Source organism: Myxocyprinus asiaticus, chromosome 32 (genome assembly GCF_019703515.2).
Source record: "Myxocyprinus asiaticus isolate MX2 ecotype Aquarium Trade chromosome 32, UBuf_Myxa_2, whole genome shotgun sequence".
NCBI lineage: Eukaryota > Metazoa > Chordata > Actinopteri > Cypriniformes > Catostomidae > Myxocyprinus > Myxocyprinus asiaticus.
The window spans coordinates 2,550,858-2,566,097 of NC_059375.1; positions in this window are offsets into that span (position 1 = coordinate 2,550,858).

The following is a 15,240-nucleotide window of genomic DNA, read 5'->3' on the forward strand; positions in this document are numbered from 1 at the left end:
AATGCAGCTGCCAGAGTGCTGACTAGAACCAAGAAATATGATCATATTAGCCCCATTTTATCGTCGTTACATTGGCTACCTGTTAAATTTCATATTCATTTTAAAAATTCTATTAACTACATACAAAGCTTTGAATGGTCTAATGGCTCCACAGTACTTAAGTGACCTTCTGACACACCTCCAGTTGGCGGGTCGGCGGTGATGGCCAGTCACTGCCCATCTTCTCCTGGCTTCCAGCTCAACTCATCCTGCCTATTCCAGAGCCAGCAAGAGGCCCTTTCAGCTGCCTCCCACAACCTGCGCACAGCTGTCTTCATCTCCCTTCCTTCTACTCCCAGGGCTGTGAGCGTCTTCCACACAGATTGTGCAGGGAACCCCTTGCAGCCAACCTCAATTGGAAATAGCCAGGCCTGCTACCCTTTGTCCCTGCATTGTTGGACCAGGTCCTGGTACTTGGTGGCTTTCCTCTCCGAGGCCTCTTTGCATCCGTCTTCCCACAGGACCGTTAGTTCAATAAGGATGATCCTCCTTACCTTTGCTCTCCTTGGCCTCCCGGATCAGCTGGTTGAGGGCACCGGTATGTTCCAAACACCTAGAGAAGCCTGGGATGCCGCTCTTCTGGATTAATGTATCAACATACTTGTTGCTCACCATATAGGTAGTCATCCTTTTGGCCAGGACAGAGAAAAAGATCTTTCCTCTGACACTCAAGAGAGAAATTGTTCAGAACTGGCTGATCTCAGAGGAGTCCACATCCTTCAGTATGAAACAGCCCTCTGCTCTTTTCCAGGACAGTGGGATGATGCCTTTTGCCCATACCCTCCGTAAAAGTTTCCATAGCCTGCGGAGTAACATCGGACATCTCTTGTATACTTTATAAGGCATACCAATTGGTCATGGGGCAGATGCAGATCAGGCTTTCTGTACAATTCCTTGGACTTCTCTCCATGTTGGTTCACTGGTGTCGAGCTCTTCCTCAGGAGTTTCAGTTCTGCTGACCTTTGGGTGTGCACTTAAAGCCTGGCGCCTAAGAATGTCACTGTGGCTCTTTTTGAGGAACTCCTCCACAACTTCCTTAGGGCTGGTCAGTCTCCCGGATCTTACTTCACCCAACAAAGTAAATAACTCTGCATTAAACTGAATGCCATCTACACTAATATTATTTTATTTGTTTTCATGTCAGTATTCATATCCCGAGGTTACCAGAGCCGGCCAGATCCAGCTCTGTTCCTGCTTGGTGTCGGACTCCACTGCTATGTGTCGCTGAGTGATGATGACAAACTACAGCTGGTTCTAGCCAGACATCACTCCAGTCTTTTACAATGGACTTCAGAGGATGAACTGATGCCAACACCAACTGTAAGACATTGGATACTTCATATGCCACTGCCTGAAACTTGGATTTAGGATTGACCCCACCGAACTTCACTGAAATGACCAGCCGGTTGAACTGCGATGCACCTCACAGATCTCTGCCTGCATCACCTTGGTCTAATGATGGACTACACCCTTGAAATGGAATACATAGACTATCATTTAATTGTCAACAAAAGCCTTCATCAGCCAACTAACAAAGGACAATGCATCTATGTGAATTTATGCAGTTAATCCGGGATGGACTTCAAATACATTAGTTATTAATCTTACAGTTCATACAAAATCTTTGTTTACAACTGGCCCTGAACACTTAGTATACACATTTTAAACTATGACCTGCACTGCACACAAATAACTAATATTGGCATTATATTCAGGTTGTTTTGCCAGAGGGAAACTGGCCCCCACAGCGAGTCTGGTTTCTCCCAAGGTTATTTTTCTCCATTAACCAACATCTTATGGAGTTTTGTGTTCCTTGCCACATTCGCCTTCAGCTTGCTCGCAGGGGTTCTAAATACAATTGTTATTTAATTATTAAATTTTTATATACAACTTAAAATCATATTTAATCAAACTACACAGTGATCACTCTAAAACGTTATAGATATTGCAGTTTCATTTTCTGTTAATGCATGATTTTCTGTAAAGCTGCTTTGAAACAATGTGTGTTTTGAAAAGCACTATATAAATAAAAATGACTTGACAACTGCCAGCATTCATCACCAATTATATGTAGGGAATTTGCATAATGGTGAGCTTATGGCTTTAAGCTTATGCCTGCATTATTTTCCAACCACTAATGGAATTTAGATCAAAGGGAATCTTGATTTGGGGAATAATATAAGAATTAATCTTTGCATAAGATCAAAGTCTTCGGCCAGCGATGATTTGATCTGAACATAATGTTAATTCATACAGTAATACTACTTTCAATGTGATTGAAAATAATCACAAATAGATTTAAACAATGTTCATGAGCAATGCAGCATTTTAGGCCTGACAGAATTCTAGGGACTGATAGGATTTGATACAATACACAGTCAAATTCTTTGAATACAAACAAAACTTTATTGGTAATCTACAATATAAAACTAAACTAACACACATAGACAAACATAAAACAGGTAACACAAGGTAAATGGAAATGATCTGTAACAGAGAAAATTGAACTTTATGGAGTCTATAGACCATGAAAACTCCCGCTTAGTGGAATGACCAGGTTGAGCCCCGGAAGCAAGGCTTCCCGCAAGGGAGACTCGGGACTTCCCGGGACAGAGGTCAAAGTGTGTGTACGCCGTACACCAGAGAAGAGAGCCTTGAGGTGGTCAGGCATGGCCTTTTTAACTATTTCTGTTTGGTCACACCCTAAAGAGACTCTAAGCCAGTCAGAGGCAGCTTTTCAGAGGGCCTGTGGTCAAAGTGTCCTCCCCTCAAGATAATTAACTAATGACCCTTTGTACTAAATTTCCACAGTTTTCCCACTCGGAAAAAGAGCATACTTTTATCCTGACTTTTATATAATGAAATCAGTGCAAGATACATGACATTTGTTTACATCAACATTCTCTACATAAACAGACAAGCATTTACATATGAAACATGACATACTTTTTCTTTGTGGTTACTTTACTACACATTCAAATTTGAACATACATTATTATACATTGTATAAGTGTGCATCATGTATGCACAAGGTCAGAATAATGCATTCTATGATTCTAACCAAAGTTAGGCATCATGTGATGCATGTTAGCATATAAAACTTGGTTATGTGCATTGTGAAGTGTAAAGTCAGATTTGAGTGAGTCCAGCAATTGTGTCAAAGTTCATAGATCCTTTTTAGCTGTTGTTTCCAGAATAATGATCAGAGACGATGTCTCATGATTCCTCTTAGTTTAATTTTAAGCATAGAAATTGGTTATGAAACAGAACAAAGAAATCTGTGTTGTCCATTGCAATCATGAGGGTTTCTTGGGAGAGTCTGCTTTAGCTCTATGTCTTCTACTGACCATCACCTCTGCCCTTTAGGGGTGAGAGGTCTCCTTACTGAGATGGCCATATAAGTCATGTGATGACCATTAACATGAAGTTTTCATGGTCTTACCACAGGAACTAGAAGGAGGTGTAAAATAAGGTTTTGTGCTATCCTGGACAAGTTCCCTTTGTTCTCAAGATGGTTAAGGTTAGGCAGATGTGCATTTTGTCTCATTTCCACAGGGTTGATTCAGACTTTAGGGCACCATCTTGGCAGAGTCTTTAAATGTATTGCCCTGAGGAATTCCAGTGTGACTGCGGGCCTCTGATATTTAATTCCAAGTTATAAAAACTAAGACACAGTGTAAATCCTGGATTCAAGTCATTCTGCATAGAAATTGCTCATTCTTCTGCCCATAAGCCCTACAAAAATTAACCATGGTTTTACTACAGGAACCATATTTTAACCATGATATTCGTAGTAAAACCATGGTAATAATACAGGAAAATCAAGTTAATAAAGTTTTACTATAGTAACAACAATGTTAAGTTTTAGTACAAACACTATGGTTTTTAAAAAAGACACATGCAAAAAAAAAAAAAAAAAAAAAAAAAAACTGTACTGTAAAACTGTAGTAACTTTTTTTTTTTGGCAGAATGATTATGATTTTTATCACTCTGGCAGCTGCATTTTGAACAAATTGAAGTTTATTTATTGAACTTGCTGGACATCCTCCCAGTAATGCATTACAATAATCTAGTCTTTAGGTCATGAATGCATGAATTAGTTTTTCGGCATCAGCAACAGAGATCATATGTCGTAACTTTGCAATAGTTCTGAGATGGAAGAATGCTGTTCAACAAACATTGAAAATAATCATGGTTTTCCTATATTATTACTATGGCTTTACCATGAATGTCATGGTTGAAATATGGTCACTGTAGTAAACCATGGTAAATTTTGTAGTCGCTATGGTTTTACTACAAATCCCAAAATTCAGCTATAGTTATTATAGCAAAATCATGGTTAATTTTCTTAAGGGATGGATTAAAGCTGTTGTGGGGGAACACAAAAACACATTGTGAGGGAACTAACTATTATGAGGGAATGCAAACAATTGTGAGGGAACAAAATCTTTTATGAGGGAGTAAATAAAATATTGCAAGGGAACGCAAAGTATTATAAGGGAACAAAAAAACGTATTGCAAGGGAACGCAAAGTATTATGAGGGAACAAAAAAACGTATTGCAAGGGAACGCAAAGTATTATGAGGGAACAAAAAATGTATTGTGAGGGAACACAAACTATTATGAGGGAACAAAAAACGTATTGCGATGGAACACAAAAACACATTGTGAGGGAACAAACTATTATGAGGGAACAGAAACTATTGTTTGGGAACCCAAATATATTGCGAGGGAACACATACTATTACGAGGGAACTCAAACTATTGTGAGAGAACACAAACTGTTACGAGAGAACACAAACTATTAAGAATTCTCTGAAATAATTTTTCATAATACCTTAGTATAGTGCTGGTCCTGCCCCATTTGACACCACAAATAACACATCTTGAAATGTTCAATGTATTAACCAGTACTATAGAAATATTTACTTTACTCTCATATTATGTACCAGAATACTATCATGTATTTACTTATAAGGTCATGAATGCTTAAATGATTTATCAGTCTTATCTCCTCGTTCTGACATTTTTTTTATTTTTTATTCTATGTTCTTATATAGCTTAGATATAATTAGAAAAGTAGCGAATCCACTGACATTGCATTTTTTGTCTTGCTATTGCTTAGCACACCTTGGGAATGTGCCTTTAGCAGCATGCTTTGATATGCATGAGACAATCTCCAGGTCTGTTCATGAACAGCATACAGCAGGGCTAAGGGTGTCACGGTGTCATCTGCCTGCTATGTTTAACATCACTCAAGCCGTCTCCACAGACAAGCATGTCAGATCACACCAGCTGAGGAAGAGGGAAATATTCCTGTTTGTCACAGCTGATGTGACATGTGAAAGACCATTACTGCTAAATGCATTTATTTAATCTTATGCATAATTGCTGTGCATTCCTATTCTTTTACTTACATGCTATGTTTGTTATTTTTTTCACTTCTATGTGGAGCTTTATTTTAATTGTCTTACATATTGACGTCAGTTGCAAGTTCATGAGCGCTATAAAAGAAGTTTGTGTTGTTTAGTGCTAAAAAACAAAGTTCTCCCATGAACAAAATTCTCTCATAGTGCACAAGAACGCACAACGGACGTCAAGATTTTCACAGGAAAATGACTTAAATATTGGGTTCTCACCAAAATCTATTTTATTCCTCCAGAAGCATTTCAAAAAAGTATCTAAAAGTATCATAAAAGATCTAAAAGTATCATAAACGTCCTTCATGCCACTCATGTATAATTTTTTGCAGTCCCTGTTAACAGCTATTGTTTTGAAAAGACAAAACTGGAATATTCATTGAAAAAGTTTTGTGTCCCACATCAAAAAAAAAAAAAAAAAAAAGTTAATATGGATTTAGAATAACATTAGTAAATTATGACAGAATTTTAATTTTTGGGTGAACAGTGTTGATGGTAACATGGTTGACATTCATACAGTTTGACATTACTAGCCTTGTACATTCCAGTACAGACCAAACTTTAACTAAAAATGTATAAACTACTTTTTGTTTTTACAATTATTGTATCAAAACTTATTAAAGATATTATTATTATTATTATTATTATTATTATTATTTACATGTATCAAGCATATTTAAAGATTACCATGTTTAATATGCATGATTAAACAACTGAAATATTTGCATTTAACGAATATTACATATACTATGACTGGATTATTTCAATCAATTTTTAACTAGATTTATATTTCTTTAAAAAATGAAGGTTTATTCGTAACACGTAAATAAAACGTGAAAAAAAAAAATGTGTAAAGCACTTGAAGCACATCGGTGATCTGAATAGCTCGCTCTATAGCATGCTGTAGAAATGCTGCTATATTGTGGATAAATGCGACAGCAGGCTCCAAAGGACCAGCCGGAGGTTCGGGTAACTCCTTTTTGTGGACACACACTGGCCTTTCTGGCCTGTGAGCTTCTGATTTTTTGTGCCTAGTGACAGACTCAGGATGATGGGAAATTTAAAGTGACGAGACAGGTAACAGCACGATGGAAGCAGTCTCGCATCCTCCACCTGTCAGCAGGATTAAAGAAACAAATCCTGCAGCAGAGTCCCTGACTTCCAATGAAACATCCCCATAATGTCACGCCCACGAGTCAGGGGTTCTAGCGATAACTCTGCACAAGTGAAATGCACAAAGAAGGTTGAAAGAGCAGTGAAAAATGAACAACACTTCCCCTTGAAGACTAAGCATACCTGTGGGGCGGATTGACAGAGACAACTTAAAAGATTTTCTCTTCACATCTCTCAGTTTCATATCCAGATGTTCCTTCCTCTCAACAGCAGATGCAGGCATTCACCTGGACATTTGTTACATTAGAAAGCAGATGTGCTCTGTGGGTGAACAGCAGACGCTGTTTCCTCTAATCTCTCTAATGACCAATCTTCGCAATTCAGCTTGGTTATTAAAGGGTCATTCAGAGACAGTCCATTTCTTGCAGAACATTTCAGGGTGAAAAAAAGCTATTTATTTAATATTTTCAGTCGATTCATTTAAAATTAGCACAGCACAGCTTTCAAGAAATCACATTTTCCCACCTCTGGCCCAAAGTACCAGGGTCATAACCGCATAATGGCAATGACTGGGGACATGTAAATTGGCTGATATTCAGATGAAAATAAACATCTTAATTTCAGCATTATAATTATAATATTACAATCTAGTGTTTTCCACAGAATTCCGCTTTTGCAGTGGTGGAGCATCCCATGTGTGGCCAGTGGCGCCTGCTGATGTAAGGCTGTACACACTGTGTGTAGCACAAGCTTTTTGGTCTGAATGGCCTCTAAGTATTTTAGAAATGCTTTAGCCAATATTTACATAAATGCTGTACATACTCTAGAAAATAATAATTACAAAATGCTTCTCTCAAAGTCACCAAACTTAGCTTTGGTGTTGTTTTTGAAAAATAATAATAAGAATAATAATAACAATAATAATAAATAATAATAATAATAATTACCTCCCTACCCAATAATGGCACACTTCTTTATTCGGACAGGTTTTCTATGTACACCCTGACATGAAATCCTGCAGGCACTCCTAAAGTTGGCCTACTGTCTTGGTAACATTTTTATTTTAAGGTTTAAAGTTTCTTTTTTATTATTATTATCAAATGCAAATGTGTATCTTTATTTACACAAACATGAACAAATACAATTCTTGTTTCGGGCGTGACTGATGTATAGACTCGCAATTTCCTTAAATGAGTCACTTTAATTTAGTTACTGCTCTGACAGATTCAGTGAGTTCATTCAGTGAAGGATTTATAAGATTTAAACCAATAACTTTTTAGTAGATGAGTTGTTTGGATTGATTCATTAAAGAACTGAATGATTCTTTAGAATCATTTGTTCATGAATAACACTGCTGTGTTTGTTTTTGAGGGCAACCGCCGAACACAATGCAACAAAAAGACGGTTTGTTATACTGTTGTTTAATGGTACTCGCTCTTTTTATGTCACCAAATTCAAACTGCAAGCTCACAACTCGGGTAAAAAATCATTTCTTTTGTTGCTGGAGATTCAGTAATGGCGGAGCTCCACTGCTGAACAGTGATGTAGGAAACATTTTCAGAATCCCTCCATTTCAGCTTAACTTGTCAGACATGTTAAATATTATATGAATTCCTTTTTTTAAGCAAACAAAATCCTTTAAAAATGTATGCAGGCAGGAATAATGCAGTATGTTTTTTTTTTTTTTTTTTTTTCTGGATCCTTGTTATGAACAATAACTCAGGAAACTTTGTATTAGTGTCTATGTATAATTTATCTGCCGAAATGTCCACAAAAAGACCACTAATTTTAGCAGTCAGCCACTAAAACACACAAAATTCAGTTTCATACTAATAGCAGTGTAACAAAATTACAGTGGTACTCATGTAAATACATGAATGTTCTCTTTGTTTAGAGGTTTATAAAGGGGTTCATTAATGACTAATAGGTAAGTTGCAAATGCATTGTAAATACTTTATATGCGGTTGTAACAACATGAATAAAAAGGGCAACTGTCATACTTGCCAAAAAGTGAGCCATTTTACTTTGCATGTTATAAATGCTAACAATGTTTATTCAACATTAGTAACCAATACAAATGTACCTTACTGTAAAATGGACACATATGAAGCATTTATTAAGGAGTTGCCAACATTAGAAACCTGAATCATTCATCAGACTTTATTATATATGCTGTGAATGAACATGAAGAGCTGAAACGTGGTTTTGCAGAGGCATTTATGTAATTAGGACTAGGTAAGTTAGGACAGCATTCTGTTGACATCAACGTTACAAGTGACAACACAAGACATTACAATAATAAAAATAAACACATAACCTTTTCAATCTCACTATAATAGTCTATTTTTATTGCATTGTGACATGTATGTATTAAGCATTTATAACATGTACGTTATAATGCTCACTGTTTGGCAAGTATTGCATGAAAGTTTCCCTTTTTATTGACATTTATAATGCATTATAATGCATTATTTATAATGCATTTGTAAATGAATTTTAGTTGTTAATTAAACTATTTATAAACCGAAACAAAGTGTTACCATTTCAGTTCAGTGGTTGATACATTTGAAATCTGGATGGCTGATTATTTTATACTATGACAGTAAACTTTATTATTAACTGTATTATCAGTACTACTTTTTATAACACTTTTATGGTGATTTTTGTCCTGGAGCTTGACAGGTGTGATCATAATGTGTTGTCAATGTATGAAAAAGAGCTGTATGAAGATTCTTAATAATGCTTTACAGGTGAGTATAAACAAAATATACATTTTATGACATGTTCCATTACAACCAATACTGTTTCTTCTGTATGGCTTCAGTCTGCAACCAGCTAGTATGTAGCATGTGTGACACAGGCCATCCGCAGCCTTATCTCAAACAACACACTTGTAGCAGTCGACCTTGAGAAGTCATTTGCTGGATCAATATTTGCCTGGATTTGAGACAGAAGAACACAGGATTATGAGTGAATTTTTTTAAGGTTTGTGGAGAGCCACACATATGGAGCATCACACCACATCTGTTTCATTTCTTCTCGTACTGCATACTAAACCGAGACACACATGCACATTTGCATGTGATCCATTTATGAGCTATGTGACAGCTCCCAGTGCTTCTGTGTGTTAATGTCAAATCCATCATATCCAATATGGTAAATTAATCAAGGTGAAAGGGTTGTTTGTGGATGCCACAATCATTTGAATCAACACTGGAGTCTTTTAGGCATTCTGATGATCTCTCAATAATTAAAGTTACATGCGGTTTGATTCTGCTCAGGTACCAGGTGTCTGTTTGTTGACATCATATTGGTCTGGATGGACAGAGACATTGATGTTACGACCTAATCCAAATTTCTAAAAGGATACACATGTTCAGAACATTCAGGCTCTGAGGTTGCAATACAATATAACCCTAACCCTAATGTCTAGTTGGCAAATAACCAATACATCACAACTCAAACACGCTCTTTCCTCTTTCCTTGTTTTCATTTCCTTTATCCTTTGTCAACAAACAAAAGAATAAAACAAAACCAGTAACTTACTTTTCCAAAACTAAACTCATTGAAGATAATACTCTGTACAACAAGCAATGCGTATGAGATCAATGGGTTACTCTGCTGAGTTTGTTGCAAGCCTTACTGAAGTACAGAGATACAACCAGTAACACACACTCTAGCAACCATGCGGCTGAGTGGCAGACCACATATCAAAGATCATGAGTCGCCCCGAGGGTTTATACAGTGGAGGCTTTATATTCGTCTGCTCATTACGTCACCACAGCTACTGAACCTCACAAACAGCCAATCAGGAACAGAACTGTTAACGTGCCCACAGAGATCGACAGGTGGAGAAAGAGAAGATAGAGGAGAGAAAATCAACAACCTCTCCCCAAATATCTTTACAAGCTGGCTCATAACACCCAACCCTAAGAACATTTAAGCAAAGTGCATGCATATAACGACATTTCCTTTTTCATACCCTGCACCAACAATGTCCAACACCTCAATCTCTGACTGGTGTTACACATTAACTGAGAAAAACAAGGGGATTATGGCCGGTATAAACAATCATGGGTATCAACATAGAACCAATATATATTCTGAAGTGTTCCAAAGCCAATAAAAGTGCCATTGTCTCTTTTTCAATAGTGCTACAATTCACTTGGTGACATTTAAATTTCGATGATCCACTCTCTCCATATCTTCAACACTGCCCTAGATACCAATGCACTAGCATCAATCTCTAATTTAAAGGGTTTGGTATAGTCAGGGGCAGCTAATAGGTTTTTAACCCTTTCCTGAATGAAAGAGCATTTAAAATGGATTGGCGTGCTGTTTGATAGGTGGGTGAGCATTTATTTCAGTGGTCACCAATTAGTGGGCCGCGGTCCGGGTCCGGAGCCCGGATTGGTTCACAAGACATCATGAAAACGGTTGCCCCTTCTCATGTTTCTATACTTTAATTGAGCAGCGTGACAAAACAACAGAGCTGTGTATACCACAAAAGCTAACTGATCTTTCAGTCCTAAATCCTCAAATATATTTCACGGTTCATTTATGCCTTTTTACGCTCTGCAAATGTTGTCTCTCTCCCCCGGCCAGTGACATTAGGTGCTGCATAGTAGAGCTATAGACCTGATTATTTTAATGACAGTAGACCATTGCGGAGACATACTGTGAGCAGCAATATACTGTAGATGGATACTGGCATCATTCACTAAAACACACTGCAGAAAATGAAAATGAAGCAAAGTGAAACAATCGTCTGATATGACTCTGATGCCAGGTTTGCGACAGGACAATTTATCGAGGTTCCAGAGCATCTTTAGACTATAACAATTTGTTCCAGTCTAAAATTAGCTTTATTATTCAACATATTTTGAGCCTTTTGATAGCAAACAAAGAGATTTTTGTTTTAATTTTGTGAAGATTAATCAGAGTCAGAGATGACATCATCTATGGCATGGATGGCAAGACAACCAAAACTTTGAAATTACAAGTTCTCTGCTTATGATAACAAACATTTCCATTATTTGCTAGTCAGCCCATTTATACTTTACTTTAGCAAAGAGTATTTTTAAACTGCACTATTTTGATGTACAGTGGGCATCATTAATGAAACCAAAGCAGAACAAATTTTTGTGTAAATCATTCATAAAGCCTTTCTGATGTAAATTTTCAGATTAATGAAAGTTTTGGTATTTTCAAAACATTAATCAAATCACTTTATTGTCACACAGCCATATACACAAGTGCAATGGTGTGTGAAATTCTTGGGTGCAGTTCCGATCAACATAGCAGTCGTGACAGTGATGAGACATATAAAATTTGGTTGTTAGTTGGTACAACCAAAATTTGCACCTGCTTCCGACCACATGTAAATCATGCGTAAGACATCCAAATGTGTCGTGATCTTTCAGGCAAGCTGTCTTGACTACGTTTTGTTAGAAGTGAAATTAAATTAAAGTATAGTTTTTTCCCAACTCTGCTTATAATTTTTCCAGCAGAAGTGCTTGATTTTTCTCGAAAAAATTAATGCCTTCTAACGTGTCTGGTTGGACATTTTTTTTTATTTGATATGAGCTCTATAATTTAGGTTTCATAATTTAGTATAGGCATAGGTAAATCGCATTCAATTTATTACGGATGGTCAATGCTAATGATGTTAAAAAAACACATAAACACATTGCTGGCAGATTCGTACACAATAGAAAGGGAAAAAAAATAGAAAATGCCCACACACTGATCTACTTCACTGTCACTGTTACCATCATGATTTACCCGAGAAGTTTCACAAATGATGCTGGTGATGGTTCAGGTTTGTTTGCTTTTGGTAGATTCCCATTCATGGTCTTCCTGTGTTCTGTGGCTGCTTCAAGATGTGCCATCATCCGACTGCATATAACTCTCATTGACTCCTGATGCTTGGCCACCGAATCCTCAACTCTACCCATGGTGGGCTTCTCAACAATTGCAAGCAAATAATCTATAGGGAGCCTAGGAACCTGACCAAACATCAGGAAGTTAGGGTACTAACCCGTATTATGATGTCAAGTGGTGATATATGTAAAATTCACATGTGCCAAGTGCAGGATTGTTTCTGTTCTTCTGGAAGGGTATGGAGGAGATCATGCAGTGTCCAATTGAAGCACTCACACTGCCCATTCCCCTGAAGATGATACAGGGTGGTGTGAGTCTACTGGATTTCATAAAGATGGCACAACTGGGCAATTACTGCGCTCTCGAAATTCTGACCCTGATCAAAATGGATTCTAGCTGGCACACCCAACTTATAGAACCACTCCTGGACTAAAACATTGGCTACAGTTGCCGCCCTTTAGTCCCTGGTTGGCACAGCCTGTGTATATTTTGAGAACACATATGTCATAATTAAAACATTCTCACCCCAATCACTAGACAATTCCAAATTAGTAAAGTCAATGGCCAATATTTAATTTGGCTTGGATGCTAGTAAGTGGCCCATAGCTAGCTACATGATGATTATACTTTGAAATGGCACACTGACTACAATTTTGACATTGTTCCTGGGTATAAGTATCATAACAGGCCAATATCACCTTCTACGAATCAACTCATAGGTACGATCTTGGCCTTGATCACCATGCCCATCATGCAACTGCCTAAATACCTCTTCCCACAATGCATCTGGTATCACCAGCTGATCTACCTCCTCTCCTCCATCAGGCAGTTGGAGGTGACGATATAGGAGTCCTTCCCTTTGGAACAATCAGCCCCATTGTCGCAAGATCTCCAGTCCTAATTTGGACATTGACTGCAGTTCAGTCTTGGATGGATACTTCTTCCTAGAAAAGAACTCAAGAAAAACCCCAAGTGTTGGATCATTCAACTGCAACTGCAAAAGCTCCTCTCTTGAGCAACTTGGAAAGGCTGAAAGGGTATGTTGTTCTGCACCAACTCACTTCCTATCTCCTGACAGATACTGGATGTGAGAAATGTCTTTGGGAATGAACAAGTAGTCATTATTACTGTTGACACAACCTAGGCAAAATATTATCTCAGTCAAAAACTGCTAATTGGGACAACCCAACACTGTTCAGTTGTACCCAGCTTAGCCAAATTCAGGTAACTCAGTGGGTTGTTATTTGTATAAACTTTACATATATGGCCTAAGAGATAATCCCTAAACTTCTCTGCCATCACCCACTTTAGGGCAAGAATCTCCAGCTTCATAGAGTTGTGGGTCTCCATATTTTTCTCTGTTGGCCTCAGTCATCGACTGGCATATGTCACCCATCAAAACTTTCCACTGTGCTCCTGACTAAGCACTGCCCCTAGTCCCAAATAACTGGCATCAATGTCAAGTTCAAATAGTTAAGTAAAATCAGCATATGCTAGCTACCAGTCTTTCTTTAAGGCCTTGGAACCCTTGCTCATATTCTGGAGTCCAGGAACTCCCTATTGGTCTTCTTGAGCTTTTTTTTTCTTTGTGTCTGCCAACTCTGTGACCAGGTGGTGCAGAGGGGCAGCCAACTTAACAACCCCTCCACAAAATGCCTATAGTAGCTTTCAAAACCCAAAAAGGACCACAATTCTACAACATTACTGGGCCACCTCCACTCTACCAATGTACTCATTTTACCTGGGTCAGTTGAAACTACTTCCTTTGAGAAAACATGCCCCAAGTAGTTGACCTCCTGACTTCCCTAGTTTAGCTTTAAGCCCTCCTGCTGCAACCTGCAAAACACCAACTCCAATAGCTCAAGATGTTGAGCCACTGTGGATAAAAAGACAATAATATCATCCAGGTACAACAACATTTGGAACCGCTGATCCCCAAACATATATTCCATCAATCGCCGAAACATACTTGGGACATTTCTCAACCCAAAGGGCATTCAATTAAACTTGAATAACCCAAAGGGCATGCAAAAAGCTGTCTTACCCTTAAAAATAAAGATTACCTTTCAATTTGCACTGACTCCTAAAACATTACTCTCAGAGCACCGCATTGATGCAACCCAAATCAGTATAAATTGCAAGGGGTAGGGGCACCAACATTAAACTGAGCAAAGACTCACACAAATCACCATTATAATGGGCAGGTCTCCACCAAACTACTTGGTGTTCAGTGAATGTGTGAACAATATTTAGCAGAAAACATACCTTAACAGCAACATAACATGCAGACACCATAGACACCACCACACCACAGAATGTCAAGGGAGAACAAAAATGTCTCACCTGTGCTTATATAGTTATGTGATTGCCTGGCATGGCAGCCAACGATGCAGTATGCACACTACTCTTAAAAGAGCCATCCCATAACATGTATATAGACTGTATATATATACAGTGCATCCAGAAAGTATTCACAGCGCTTCACTTTTTCCACATTTTGTTATGTTACAGCCTTATTCCATGTTGGGCCTCATGTATTCAGATAGAAGACAAAGGCAGGCCTAATACAGTCATAAAAACCTAACTCAAGCCCCCACCTTCCAAGTCGTAAATCTTACTGATAAAAATCGTGCCAAAATCAAACAAAGGGAGTCCAAAACAGACTACAAATCCATGAAGCCTTGCTCACTAAAGGATCGAACTCTCAACTCCTATTGGATGAGGCACACAACAGGACGTCCCTCAAACATGACATCATCAGGAGTAGAAATACCACTGAAATTCT